Source organism: Corvus hawaiiensis, chromosome 26 (genome assembly GCF_020740725.1).
Source record: "Corvus hawaiiensis isolate bCorHaw1 chromosome 26, bCorHaw1.pri.cur, whole genome shotgun sequence".
NCBI lineage: Eukaryota > Metazoa > Chordata > Aves > Passeriformes > Corvidae > Corvus > Corvus hawaiiensis.
Genome location: NC_063238.1, coordinates 36,255,246 through 36,269,404, shown reverse-complemented (window position 1 = coordinate 36,269,404; position 14,159 = coordinate 36,255,246). Strand labels below are relative to the sequence as shown.

General features: G+C 42.3%; 1 long non-coding RNA gene across 1 annotated transcript in view; it reads right to left on the bottom strand.

Annotated features, from left to right (window-relative positions):
* Positions 1–5,460: 5,460 nt before the first annotated feature.
* Positions 5,461–14,159, bottom strand: part of LOC125338409 — a 34,086-nt gene continuing 25,387 nt past the window's right edge. The window contains exon 2 of the long non-coding RNA XR_007208290.1: positions 5,461–5,975. This is a non-coding gene — a long non-coding RNA (uncharacterized LOC125338409). The remainder of the gene's footprint in view (positions 5,976–14,159) is intronic.

Below are 14,159 nucleotides of genomic sequence, written 5' to 3'. Positions count from 1 at the left end.
CCTTCCCAAAAATACTTCCCTCAGGTTGAGACTTAGCCCTAGCAGCAATGAGTCAAACGCTACAAATTCCTAACTGGATAGTTATATTTATATTTATATAACATATATATATATTTATATTTATATAATAATTAACCTGGTTTAGAGTCTTTGCAGAAAATGATGGACAGAAAGCTACTCTGCACTTGACTCTGGGACCCTCACAGACGCCAGCCTTTCTTACATTTATATATTGATCCAGACACCATTGCAGGGAGATACTGTGAGATTTCAGCAGCAAGAGTGGGTGCATTTTTCTGCATCAAATTCCTGCAGTGAAAAATGATGTGGCACAGTGTTAACTTTAGATCCTGTTCCCATTTCCATAAGCTGCTGCTTCTGCTGGTTCACTTAGTGCATTAAATGCTGCCTCGGCTACTTGCAGGCCTTCACTGTAGATGTCTGCAGCTGAACTCTTTAGATTCTCTCTGTAGTCAGTGGAGAGAAAAAGGAATTCCCACAGGGCAGTTCATTCCATCTGGGAATAGGTATCAAATCTGAAAAGTAAATCTGTCAAGACACACGGACTAACCCAGATGTTGACTGGTGTAAAGTAAGTGCTACATTCATACTCAGATAACATGAATCCCAACCTTGCCTTCTCTTCAATGACTTTTTGCAATGCTTTTTACCTTCTCATGATATTTCCTAGGTACAGAAGAGCACAGGGTTCTTCTCATCCTCACAGCTCTCTGCAGACACACTGCTTTGGACTCACTTTATTGGTCCCAATTTAAACAGAGTGACAAAGCGTTGAAAAAAATCTTTTAAAATCTCTGTCCTACCAACACCCCCAAAACCTGATGGTTTCTGTGGTAACATTCCAAAATAGGAGTTGAGTTGTTCAGTATTCATCCTATTTGAGCAGGAAAAGCCTACAAGGCCTACAATTATCCACAAGAGCTCAAGTTCTGCATTTTGGGATGGTTCTGAAAACTTCTGAGAGAATGGGAAACTCACTCACCATTAAATCCACCACTATGAGGACTTTCTCAATGGCCAGGCCAAGTCTCTGCAGCCTGCAGCATCTGAGCCGGACCAGACAGTTGTTGTTTGCCAGGACCAGGATAAATCTCCTCACAGTATTCTCCTCAAGGAGCAACAGGTCATTAAGTTAATAAGAGCAATTTAAAACTATAAATATCCCACCAACAAGGAAGCTGAGAAAAACTATGGAAGAGCCACTAATTTATTTCTTGCTCCCTGGGATGTCCTAACAGACTATGCAGACTATGCCACCCTGAAGAGAAGTGTCCAGTGAGCAGGAACTCATGTCACAAGGAGTCACATCCATGGCCATAGCAGAGAGGTCAATGAATTTACATTGATTCAGGGTAGCAGCTGGAAATGGCAGGGGTTCTTTCCACGGGACCATATCCTGCCGTGCTGTTGCTTATCTCCCATATGCTGTAGGAATAAATAAAAAACTTTAGCCTCCAACAGCCTTTGAAGCCATTAAATGCCACACAGAATTTTTTTTAATAACCATTTACATTTAATTTGTATCTATTGAAATGGGAGAGAAGAGGAAGGAAATGCACCTGTATTTATTTATCTCATGATTTCCTGATGATTTTGTCAGACCTGCTGTCAATTAGTCACCAGTTTTTCTGTCAAAGAGAATGTTTTTCTCCTCAGAGTTTCACTGGGTTAAGTGCACGTTTTGATTGCCTGTTGGAGACTCCTTGCTTAAGCTGTTCACTGAGGGGATAAAAACTCTGCAGTCAAAGAGAATAAAACTCCTTAGGACTCAGTTCTCTGCCATCCTGTACTAAATTTGACCATTCGCAGCTGTGCTAAGCAGATGTAAAGCTCACAGCAGGAGTGAGCATCCACTTTGCAGTCATGTAAGTGACCCCACAGGGTACCAGGCTCAAGGAGTTGAGTCTTTGTAGTGGAGAATCTACCAATTATGGAAGAAAATGGGCTTTCAGCATTTATGTATTTAAAGTAGCTCTGTGTGTATATGTGTGCATAAACAGAGAGAAAATAAGAATTTCAGACTAGCCGTGCTTCACCCCTTAGAAGCTATGCCATCTGAGTCATCAAGAAACTTGTTACAAACATCATGACACAAATGTTAACTTGCCTCTGAAGAGATGTTGTTTTCTATTTCCAACGACTGGAAGAGGATTCATCTGTAATGGTCAGATGGGAGGTAATCAAATGAATCAATGTTGCCTGCGGTGCCTTTTATCCCATCCCAAAGCAGACATCTCAGGTAACTGGAATGAATCATGCCTGATCATTAGTTATGTAAAGACATTAGATACATAAAATTAGGATGAATTTTACCATTGAGGTTTCCATCTTAGTAAGAAAGCTGCATAATCTCTGAAGAACAGAAAACATCCTCAGGGATTTGCTATTTCTGTCCTACCAAAAGCAAACATTATTTGGTTTGGCTCTTACGCATGAATTAGAACACAGAATAATTTTAGAGACTCCTGAAGTCAGTAAAAGGGATTTCTGTAGGCATTGGTAAGTTTTGAATCAAGCCTGCAAGAATCAGATCTTTACACCAAATACCTACTTGAGATAGGAGCAGTGTCCCACGTTTTAGCTTTGGTCTTCTGTCCCCCAGGCTTGCTGTTTGCCACCAGCAACAGGGCCCCCACAAGTCTGCTTTGCCCCTCCACCCACCTGCATTTGATCTTGAGCTGTTGCTGGGCTTTCTCAGCTGTCTGGGCAGAGCTGCCTGTGAAGCCATGGTGGATGCTGGACCAGGCCCACTTTCACAGAAACACATTGGATTGTTTTTCTAAGACCAGTTTAAGTTCCCTAAACATGTGTGTGCAGAAATATGTCAAGAGAATGTAGGAGGGACAGCAGAAAGGGACAGATGCACCTTGGGGAGGCATTGTTGCCAGTGCTTCAGCTTGGGTGAATCATGAGGGTTTTGATCATGCGGTGGGAGTCTCACGTGTTTAATGGTCAGATCAATCCTGAGCTCTCACCCTTCTCCAAGTGCTTTTTGGTATTGTAAAAGAGAGTTTTGTTCCAAGTGTCATATAATGAAAAAACCTATGGTACTCCGTGGTAATGTGAATCACTTGATCCAATATTTAGCAACTTAAACAGGTGCCAAGCAGTGGAGTTATTTGGGCATTTTCCAGAAACACAGTTTATCAGTGGGAAATGCCACTTTGTTGAAATGGAGACTTCTCTTGGGAATGTGCCAGTTTTGATGAAATTTTCATAAGAAAGGTTTCCATGGTAGGGTAGGATTTCTAGTCAAAATGCCAAAGAGAAAGACAGATGTTTTCACTCCTCTAGGAAAGCCAATAGGTTATTGTTAGGGCACCTGGTGAGGTCAGGACATCCAGCCCCAAATCCATACCCAGAGCACATCTTTGGACCTGGCTGCCCAGTAATCTGGTTGAGTAGTTGAGCAGTCCATTTGCTGTTCTCAGCTGACCATGTTTCAGCATCCTCAAAAAGAGCTATTCTGCATTCCCTGAATAACTATTGATGTAGGAATATGAACCCTAGTCCAAACAAGGCTTGAGACTCAGCCAAGCTCCTTCTCTTTTCCTGGCCAAATATTATTTATTCATTAGGAATGTAGTCATTGGAATGAGTAGCTATTCCTCACTTAGCGTTAGTGTGTGCACCCAAGTCTCACTAGCTGTGGCTATGGAACACTAAAACTTTTACATGTGTCCATGTTTACAGCCACGCCTAGTTTGCGTGCCTCCCATACAGCAGCCTGGTGGGTGCTTGCATGTTGTTTGAAAAGTGTGGAGCAGCAACATGGGAGCCAAAAAGTTTCCACTTGCTCTGGAGGGCACATCCCAGCTCCACCTAAATCCAGCAGAAGACCCTGGCAAAGGTCTGGTGCTAGGTCTGGTCTGAGAAGCAGAATAAGGGCCATCTCAGTAAAGACAGCAAATGCAGACACTGACCTCAACAGGAGTTAAAGACATGGAGCAGAGTGGAAGACACCTGCTAGGGTTGTGTGGATCCACTTACTTAAATGAATTAGTTGAAATTAGGAATATTCTTATTTCTTTTAAATTCAGTGAGAGGTGCTAGATATCAGCTATTGAGTTTGGCATGTCTCTGATATCTCCAGCTGAGTGAACTTCTGACTTTTTTTCTGGTAAATTTCCACAGTTTTACATTCTTAATGTCATCTGAGCAGACAAAGACCACATATAATTTTTTTTTTTTAACCAAGAACCATTTCATTATACCCAGAGCACCTGAAAGAACCACATTGTGGGCAGTAAATATTGAAAATTTTTTTAAGTTTTCTCCATGGAGTAAACATTATTTGCAAGTACATCATCCATCAGGGTTCTCTGAGGTATCGTAGTGAACAGCATCATAAACAGAATGGTTTTTACCATGATCCCAGCAGGCATTTTTTCTTATCTACAGACTCAGTGCTTTGGATTATGTAGGAAAAGGTACAGTGGAAGCTTACAGCATCTGAAACTTTTTCATTTTATTTCTCACTGCCTCATGTGTTGAACCAAGGCAGAAAAAGTATATTTATATACTCCGTTATGAGGACAATTCTGACTGTTGCTGAGTCAGAAGGAGTAGGTTTAGCAGGCCAGAAAGGGGAAGTGCAAAGACTGGAACAGTTGTTTTGCCAATCTGATTTCCAGTTACACCACTTGACATGCCCCCAGTCATGAGATGACAGAACGAGACAGAAGCTGAACAGAGGCTGCCTCTGCCTCACCCCAGCCTTGGGGGACAGGTTTTCTTGGACAGAGCAGATGTTGTGGGAGAAAAGGATACTGATAAAACTGGAGTAAGGGATAGAAAACTACCAAAGGCAAAGTCTTTGCCCTGCAGGTAAAGACAAACCAAGTGGTTATTGCCACTGTCATCTCTCAGTGCCACTGGTATTCGGGTTGTTCCTCAAAGGGTGAATTCTAGGTTCCATACATGTCACAAGTTGCACTAGGCTGGCACTTGACAGTTTTGAAATCTCAAGTTCACAGCCCCCTCACCCCTTACATACCCAGGCAAATATCCTTTTCCTTCTATTGTAACCATAGGGTCTTCAGGACAGTAATAGATTATTGAATTTTTTCCCATTGATAAACGCAATAGAGGATAGATAGACGGAGCACTGAAGTAAAATGGTCAAAACAAACAGATGATAAAGAAGTTGTATCTAGGAAACAGCTGACTTTAAGGCATGAGTTTGGGACATTCTATGGAGTGTAAGATGAACATCTATCCTCAATACACCATCAGCATCTAGTCAGCCTGTACTGAAACAAAAATTGTCTGCAATTCCATCACCATGAGGAATGTCATCTACAGTATGAGCATCTTAAATATTTATGTGTTTGATCATTATTGTATAGTCGCATGCATTATTACAGTTACATACACTTGCAAATATTTTTTTTAAATAGACACATAAAATTTTAAAAAGTTTTATTAAAATCCCAGTCCTAAAGATGTCTGGACATTTATTACTTCATTTAGTCATTTTAAAGGAAGCATGACAGGCGTTTCAAAGGACCAGGCCTCTATTGCATAGCTTACAGAAAATGTTTTAACAACAATCCAAAGGTCTAAGACAATAGCTTAAAAAAACGTGATTAAATCCAATCCTGATTAACAAAACAGCTAAGGACAGGCCTAAGTTTCATTTTTAACAGCAAAAAGTTAAGCATGTCCTCGAGTCCCTCACTGGCTGGGGAGCTGAGCCAGGTTAAAGGGCTGAAGGCACTGTTAGCTGCCACATCACGCCTGACCCACATGCCACTCTGCCACCTGGCTTGGTCTCAAAATGCAAGCAAAAGCATTTTCATCTCTCCCCAGCAGACTGCAGCCACACCTGGAGTCTCAGGATCCCACTTGGGAATATGACTGCTCAGAGAAGGGCAGCAGCCCATGTTGTTGTCACAAGGCAGTGCCAAATATACACACACTGCTTTTCTTCAGAACGCTGTCTTTCTCTGTCTCTGAGAAGTTAAAACAAAACAGAAAAAGTGTTTGTTTAGATGAGTTTGTTGACATGTAGCTATTTGGAATTAAGGCAATATAGATTTTAAATTGTGGTTATTCACTTTGCACATTGGAGTAGAAAAAGCTCATTGCACATATTTCAGATATGGTCAAAACACAGACTCTAACTTAGGTCTAAATCAACTGCTTACTTCGAATCATAAAAGGGTATAAAAAATGTATAGATGAGAGGTCAGCAGTAAATTTTTATCTAATTATGAGCCTCTGTCTCTACTAATTACTGCGTTTGCAAGTATAACAGAAAATGGTCTTTTTTCTCTGACTTCCTACTTGATTATAGCAAGATCTGATGAAATGATTAATTGCTGCAAAGATTGTACAACTAAGTGCCTGGTTGTTATTTCATAGGTATGAAAATAAATCAGGATTAATTCCATTGATTTCAAACATGGCTATAAAATGTACATGGGTGGCATGAGCACCAGACTTTATATACAGTACATTCAATTTCTATGTAAGTTTAAACTTTGAGGAACTTCGATCTTCAGAGTAGTTTATCTGCCTGAACATACAAATTCTTCCAGAGATCCCAGCAGCAATTACAAACTCCACAAGCACTGAGCTATGAAAAAGTTTGTAAATATCACTAAGTTTTTAAGAAGTTTTTAGAGATTCAAGTATTTGGTGCCAATTGCATCAAAATGAATCAATCAGCCTTCTGGGTAAATAGGCAAAGTTTTTAGGCAGGAATGAAGTAAATATTATATATATATACCTACATATATACCTACATATATATGTGTGTGTGTGTATGCATATATGTGTACATATATATATAAAATATTTTCACTACTTTGCGCTGGTTCTGAGGTCCAGATTTTTTTTTTTTTTTCATTTTTCCCCTGTTGTCACCAAAATCAAAAAGAGAATTAAACCCTCTAATTTTCCACAGTACTGCCTCAAAAGTGCCTAACCTTGTTGCAGTGGGGATACTGCAACACGCATATATCAAACCAGGAGTCCCGTGGAAAGGAAATATATATGGACAGACAGATTCTTGCTAGCTGTTTCAGAGATGTTTATTTCTCCAGCCGCATGGCCGGGGCTCTGCCGAGGAACTGTTCCAGTCACGGGACCAAGGGTCCTTCTGCCCGCGCAGGGAACACAAACCAACCAATGGGAACGAGGCTGAGCAGGGGCAGGAAACCCCGTGCCTGTGCCCTCAGGGCCCCTCTCCCAGGGCTACACGGCAGGGGAGGGACCCCAACACCTCACCCGTTTTATTTTAATAAAAGGAGAATGAAAACAACTGGATAAACATAACAAGAACAGTTTCAAAACAAAACAAGCCACCCTCCTGAGTCTTTAAATGTCCAAACAGATTCTGTGGAACATCTTAGGGCTGACAGAAGGGAGACAGAATTCTCTGAGCATGCTTTGTGGGGAAACTGAGGCAGGAGAGGGTTTAACTTCTTCCCTCCCCCTTTTCATCCCCCACTCGGCATTGGAAAGGGATTTTTGGGGAAACAATTGGCAAAAGCATGGTTTTGTGAGGGAAACCATGGATGAAAAAACGGATTGGGAATACACTGGGGGTAATAGGACATAGGGTAAAAGGGAAAGGTGGGATTAGGAAAGGGAAACTGTAGGGGGGGCTTACAATGGAGATACTGTCTAACATGACTACGATTTTTTGCATATATACTGCCTTTTACAGGAACACCATCAGGCCCAGTGACCTGCGATGCTTGTAACCCTTTTCTCCCTAGTACAATATTAAATTCCACCACCTCTCCATCTCCCAAGCTTGGGATCCATTTTTCAGGGTTATTCTTTTTAATAGCAGTTCTATGCACAAATATGTCTTGCTGGTTGTCATACCTTGTTATAAAACCATAATTTTGCTTAACATTATACCATTTTACTATCCCTAAGATCTTAGTTACTATGATTTTTTCCTTTTTCCGAGTGGCTGCTGTTTTCTGTCTCGCTGCGTCTTTGTTCTCTCTTTCGGTCGCTCCCGTGTTGGAATTGTCGGGGCTGCTGGTGCCTGCGCGCTCTTCCCGGGGTCGCGTTCGGGGCTGCGCGGGCCGGGCCGGGCCACGCCGCTCAGTTCTCCGTGCGTCGCCTCCTCTGGTCGCAGCTTCGCTGCCGCTGCCGGGCGCTGCACCCACGTCTCGGCCGGGCCCCCGAGCGAGGACTCCCCCGCGCCCTGCTCCAGCCCGTGTCTCGGCTGGGCGCGGCTCCGTTCCACCGCCATCGCCGCCAGCCGCTGCCCGCGCGCCGCCCCTCTCGGTCGGGCGTTCACGGGGCTCGCTCCACCACGCACTGCACAGGACCGGGCGGGCACTGCCGGGTCCCGCCGCGCCTCGCTCCGCCACCGACACTGCGGCTCGCGTGGCTCCGCCCGCGCGCGGGAACTGCCTCGCTGCTGCTCGCAGAGCGCTCGGTGCACGTGGCCTGGGCCGCACGGTCCCTGCGCCACGCTTCCCTTCACCAGGACACAGCCGACATTGCTCAACAGTCTCAGTAACTAAATAATATTCACGAAAATATTCTTCCATCGGCATATATTTTGACTCCAATATTAACTGTGTCCAAACGGTTTTCCAAAAGCCCTTGGTAAGAATTAAATCCCAAGAAACATAGAAAAAGTTCTTAAACAACCATGCCAGGAAGTGTTTCAGTTCTTTTTGAGCTTGAATCAAGCTAAAATTTACAAATCGTTGTTCAAGAATCATTTTAAGTTTAAGATAAATGTCCATATGCGGCTCTGAGAGCCAAGAGTCTTCCCACGGTTCCTCCATAGTTTAGATATGGAATAGCAAAGCAAAACCAAGAAGAGGAATCCAAAGTTTCCAGGGTTTACTCACACAAATCAGTCGCTTAGGGATCGGGGATCGTTCTGCCCGCATTATCCACCATTTGTTGCAGTGAGGATACTGCAACACGCATATATCAAACCAGGAGTCCCGTGGAAAGGAAATATATATGGACAGACAGATTCTTGCTAGCTGTTTCAGAGATGTTTATTTCTCCAGCCGCATGGCCGGGGCTCTGCCGAGGAACTGTTCCAGTCACGGGACCAAGGGTCCTTCTGCCCGCGCAGGGAACACAAACCAACCAATGGGAACGAGGCTGAGCAGGGGCAGGAAACCCCGTGCCTGTGCCCTCAGGGCCCCTCTCCCAGGGCTACACGGCAGGGGAGGGACCCCAACATAACCTGATTTATCTAAAACTTCCTGGAGAACAAAAGTGCTTTTCCCAGGAGGCCATGCACCAGAGAGCAGAGCAGGAATGGAGGAGTTCAAGGAAACGTTTCTAAGTCAAGCTTGTAGTGGAGTGGGAACTTTAGCCAGACATGATGAGGAGTTCTGATGCTTTTTTTTTTTATTGTTGAAAATAAATTTTCATTTCATCAAAATGTGAACTCAGCAAGGAAGCCTGCTGATTTTTTTCTGGAAAGATTTTTTGGACATTTATGTGGGGAAAAGTGGTACAAAAGCAGTTACTGTGTTGCTCTGAACATGTATCTGGGGTAGTGGTTTGGAATAATGTGATAACCAGTAGGTTCTGTCCTTCTTAACTTGTGGAATAAAACCAAACCTTGTTTCCCCACCATTTTTCTGCCTTGTTCATTTAATTATTGAACTTTATAAAATAAAAAACCTTGCCTATCCTTGCATATTGGGCAAAACAGGAGCCAGGTTTGGACTGGGGCTTCTGACCTGTGTTATTTTATAAACAAACACTTCTTTGTTTATTTCTGGCTGTTGCCAACCATCTCTCTGGACACTTCGTGCATGATGAGCTCAATGCAGAGACTCTGAGTGACTCTGTTGCTGTGGGAGCCACTGGCAAATGGTGGAGCAGAGACTGGAAACATCCCTGAACCAGAGAAAGCTACAGGTGCCATTTCATCGCAAGGACTCACTGCAAGGAAAGACTAAGGATGTGACTTCTCTCTTTCAAGGACAGAGATGAAGACTGGAGCTAACCCTGAGGAATTTGCTCTTCTTAAACACTCTGAGCACATAATATTGTGATGGGTGTTGGTTATGCTAGGATTACTGTGGTAATCTCCAGGTATTTAAATGCTTAAACCCCAGCCTGTTCCTGATTTTCTCTGCCTAGGCATGGACTCTAGAATCTTTTATTGCAGAAAAATCTTATGCAACATTTTCTATCAACCTCCAAGCAGTCCATGCCAGGCAGAAAATCTTTCATTGAGAATACTTTGGCAGATAACTGACTTCAGCCTTGCATGCAGCGGGGCAAACATTGGCAGAGGAGATCTGGAGACAGGTGTGGTTATCCCGGGATTCACAATTTACGTCTGCTGCAGGTTTTAAAACTTCCTTTGCTTCCACTCCCCAGCTATCAGCTACTGTAGTGACTTCAGCTCTCAGCTCCAAATTTAACAAGTTTCTATAATCTGTCTACAGTGAAGCAGGGGGTTTTGACTCAACATGAACTTGCAGAATGTGACACAGACAGTTAAACCCAGCCAAGGAGGATTTAGGTTTGTTTTCTCTCCTAGAAAGAAGCTGTAATCCATTCAAAGAATTACCAAGGTATTTTGGAATCAAGCTAACTCATTTCTGAAGTTCACACAGAGGTAATGTGTTATTAACCTCAGTTGTTCAGTTTTAATCTTCTCTGTCCATGGGAACAAAGTTTGGTTTTGGCTTTGGCTTAAAAAAATTAATCATCTACCATCCTGACAAAACTCAGAAGTGACTGGAGCTGTGTGAAGGAGAGGACAGCAAAGGACATGGGGTGCTATAGTCTGCTGAGGTAAAAAAGAGAAGGATGAACACTATTTTCCAGACCATTTAATGCCACAGGCTGATATATCATGGGTTTACTCAAGTGAGTGGAGGTTGCACATCTTACGAGGAGTGTCTGATCATTTCCACCCTTGGTGCTGGGTGGTTAACCTGCCCTGGGCTGCTTCTAGTTAGGGAAGCAGAGAGGCAGCCCAGAGGGAGAGGAGGCTGCTCAGCTGCACACTCTTTCAGAGATTAACGTAACAGGGTGCCTCCAGCTCTTCCCAGATGCCATACTTTAATCCTCTGCTTTATTCAAAGGACATGGGACCATGACAAACTGATAGTGACTGTGGCTAAAGAACTTCTCCAGAAGCCACAAGTTGGCACTTAGCAGCAGTAGCTATAATCCAGGTTTACTAGCCAATTCCTTCTGTTTTGATTTTTTTGCCATGTAAAATGATTCTGCCTGCTCTGCTGCACTGATAGGGAGAAGCAAAGAGGTGACAGAAAACAAGTGGGAAATGCCAGTTGGCACTTACAAAAGTGATATGCTTGGTGTGGAAATACTGGTGTTTCATGTCATTTAGCAGGCCCCAGGTCAGGCTACAGGATCTTAAAGACCTTTCCATCTAGGAGATATGGATTACTATTTTGCAATTTCTTAACAAATAAACAACAAAAGAACACTTATTTACTTCTCCCAAATAGAGCAAGTGTCAAAATCTGAAAGTACTTTCACCAGTTCACCACCCCTCCCTGTGGCAGGAAGGAAAGGGTGGGCAGGGCAGATGTCAACAGGAAAACATCTGTCTCAACACCTGGCAGAGCTACAAGGTAAGGATGTGGGTGGAAGCATGTTCCTGAAGGGGGCCTCAGGTCTCAAAAGCTTGGAAAACAATTCTTATGACTGTACAAGAGTAGTTTGAAAATAACAATGAAATATATTCTTGGTAAAATCTCCATATAATTGCTTGTATCTCTTCTCTCTGTCCTCTTAGCAAGGAGATCCAGATGATGATTTCACTGAAGTCAGCAGATTTCACACTCATTCTTCTGTTTCTTGTGAAGTGGTTTCTGCCTTTGTCTTTCTCTCTCCTTAATTAATTATGCATCATCCAACTGGCCCTTTTGGCATTCCTGATTTTTAATGTTCTTAGATTTATATGGTTTTCAATGATAATCCTTAAAACTAAAGTGTACAGCTATCTATTTAATCCAGTTTTCTGTCTTCCTTCCTTTTCATCTGTGTAATATGATTCTCTCCCATCTTTTTTTCTGCAGGCTTCCAATGCTGAAACAAAGCTAGTCCTATTACTCCGGTCATACATTTTTAATGAATTTTTGTTTCATGCTCGCTATTCCATTTTTTAAAATAGATTTCTATCTTTCTTTCATGTATCATTTTTTATAGAGCTTTCTCACAGGTCTCCCTGCTGAGACTCTTTAACAGTAAGTCTCAGAGAAATAGAAAGACTCACGTCAGCCAGCCAGAGACAAGTTGGATCCAGTGCTCAAATCAGCTGGTCCCACTGGAGTTATTGGGAGCCCGAATGCTCAGTGCTGCATCTTCACCCAGGTTCAGCACAGCATGAAACAGAGCTCCACAGCTTCTTGCTGGAGATAGCTCTGGTGCAGCTCAGAAGAGTCAGAGCGAGCTTGTCTATGCCCATGGCACACTACACCCCATGGCATTCTTCTCCAAGACAGATTGCTCTAGGAAATGGCTGTCCAGCCACCTCCTGCAGGATTTTTCCAAGCAGCATTGCATAGACTATAACCTTGTCCACTTTTCTGCCTCTGCTAGATGTGGTTATTTTAAGAACATGTCATGCATGCTGCCCTTATACCTTCCAGTCAGGCCTAGTTTATGTGAATTTAGTATTTTGTATTTGAACTTCTGGCTCCTTGGTTTACCCTTTCCCAAAAAGCCTGCAAGTGCATTTGTTTTCAAAGTCCTTGGATGGAGTCATTTCTCCACTAAGATTCTGTGACCTTTCAATTCTGTACTTGACTGCAATCAAAAAGGTGCAAAGTCTTTGGATTCTGGATATTTCTGCATTTCAGGCAAAATAAGTATCAGTCTTTTTGGCTGAAAGGAAGACTACACTTTGCCAGAGAAGAACTTGATAATAAAGCCTTTTCTTTTTCTTCTTTCCTTGACACTTATGAACTGAAATATTCCGCTGCACAGAGCTGAAATAAATTGGTCAGAAAACTTCAAATGTAACACCTTCATCAGGACCTTTCTTCAGCAGCTAAGCTCAAAACCACTGGTATGCCACTCCTTTTCATTACTCCAGCATAGTACTATCAAATCTAATTTTGGGAGCCCCTCATGGACCATGGTTAGCATATATCACATATCACATCCTGTCTCCAAAGCCATTCTGTCTTTACAGCCTATTCAGATAGCAGGACTTATCCAAGAATTCATATTGAATGGGGTGAGATACCAATCCATGGCTTCGTGTATCATTTCTGTTGGATGTGATGTTCAAAATATTGTCATTGTGAGTAACTTCTCTGCCTCAGAAGACATTTGAAATGACTGGGTATTGTCTAACAAGAAAAAAGGAAAAGAAAGAGAAAAGGTCTACAGATATTCTGCAATACTATACAAGAAAAGCAAGACTCTTCAAATATATAAATATGGATTTTTCCTTGTATATTATTTCACACAAAGTATTTAACTTATAATTTCTTAACTTCACATTTAAGCTACCAAGGCTGTCTTCTTGAGGTGCAATTATACAAAATCAAATGTCAGTAAATACATTTTATGTGCACAACCTGTTTCCTGGAATTCAGGCAAAAATATTAGAAGAACATTCTCATAGTGGTTTTTTTTTTCTTTTTTTTTAAGAAAACTAAACCTTCTGGAAAATTCTACAAGTACATTGTAAATCCGGCTGTTCTGTTGGCTTCCTCTTACAAATACCACAGCGATAGGGATGACTTTGTACACAATAGCAGCTGATATTTGAATAGCTTGCAAGAGGTTTTACTGTTAGCATCTCAGCCTCAAACACCCGGCAGTATTTTCATTTCCCCCACAAAAAATGTTTAGAAGGAAAATAATTCCAAATTGAGTTGTCTGGAATTATTTTTGGCCTGAACTTGAATCACCTTTGGCTTTAAACTTGCCTTTCATTTTGGCACTTGAACTTTGCTCAAGGAGATGGGGAAGAGCACCGGCACAGTGCCACGTTTCAGAACAAAATACCCATTTTACATTACATTCCCACTGCCTGTATCTAATTGCATGTGAATATCTGACAGGAAATGGAACAGGATACTCAGCATTCAATGCTTTTAGGAAACAGATAATCAGTAAATTGGTCTTTGCTATAGTTAAAGGAACAATTGTTTTACTGGACTGACCAAAACTGAGTTACACCAGGGAGGCCA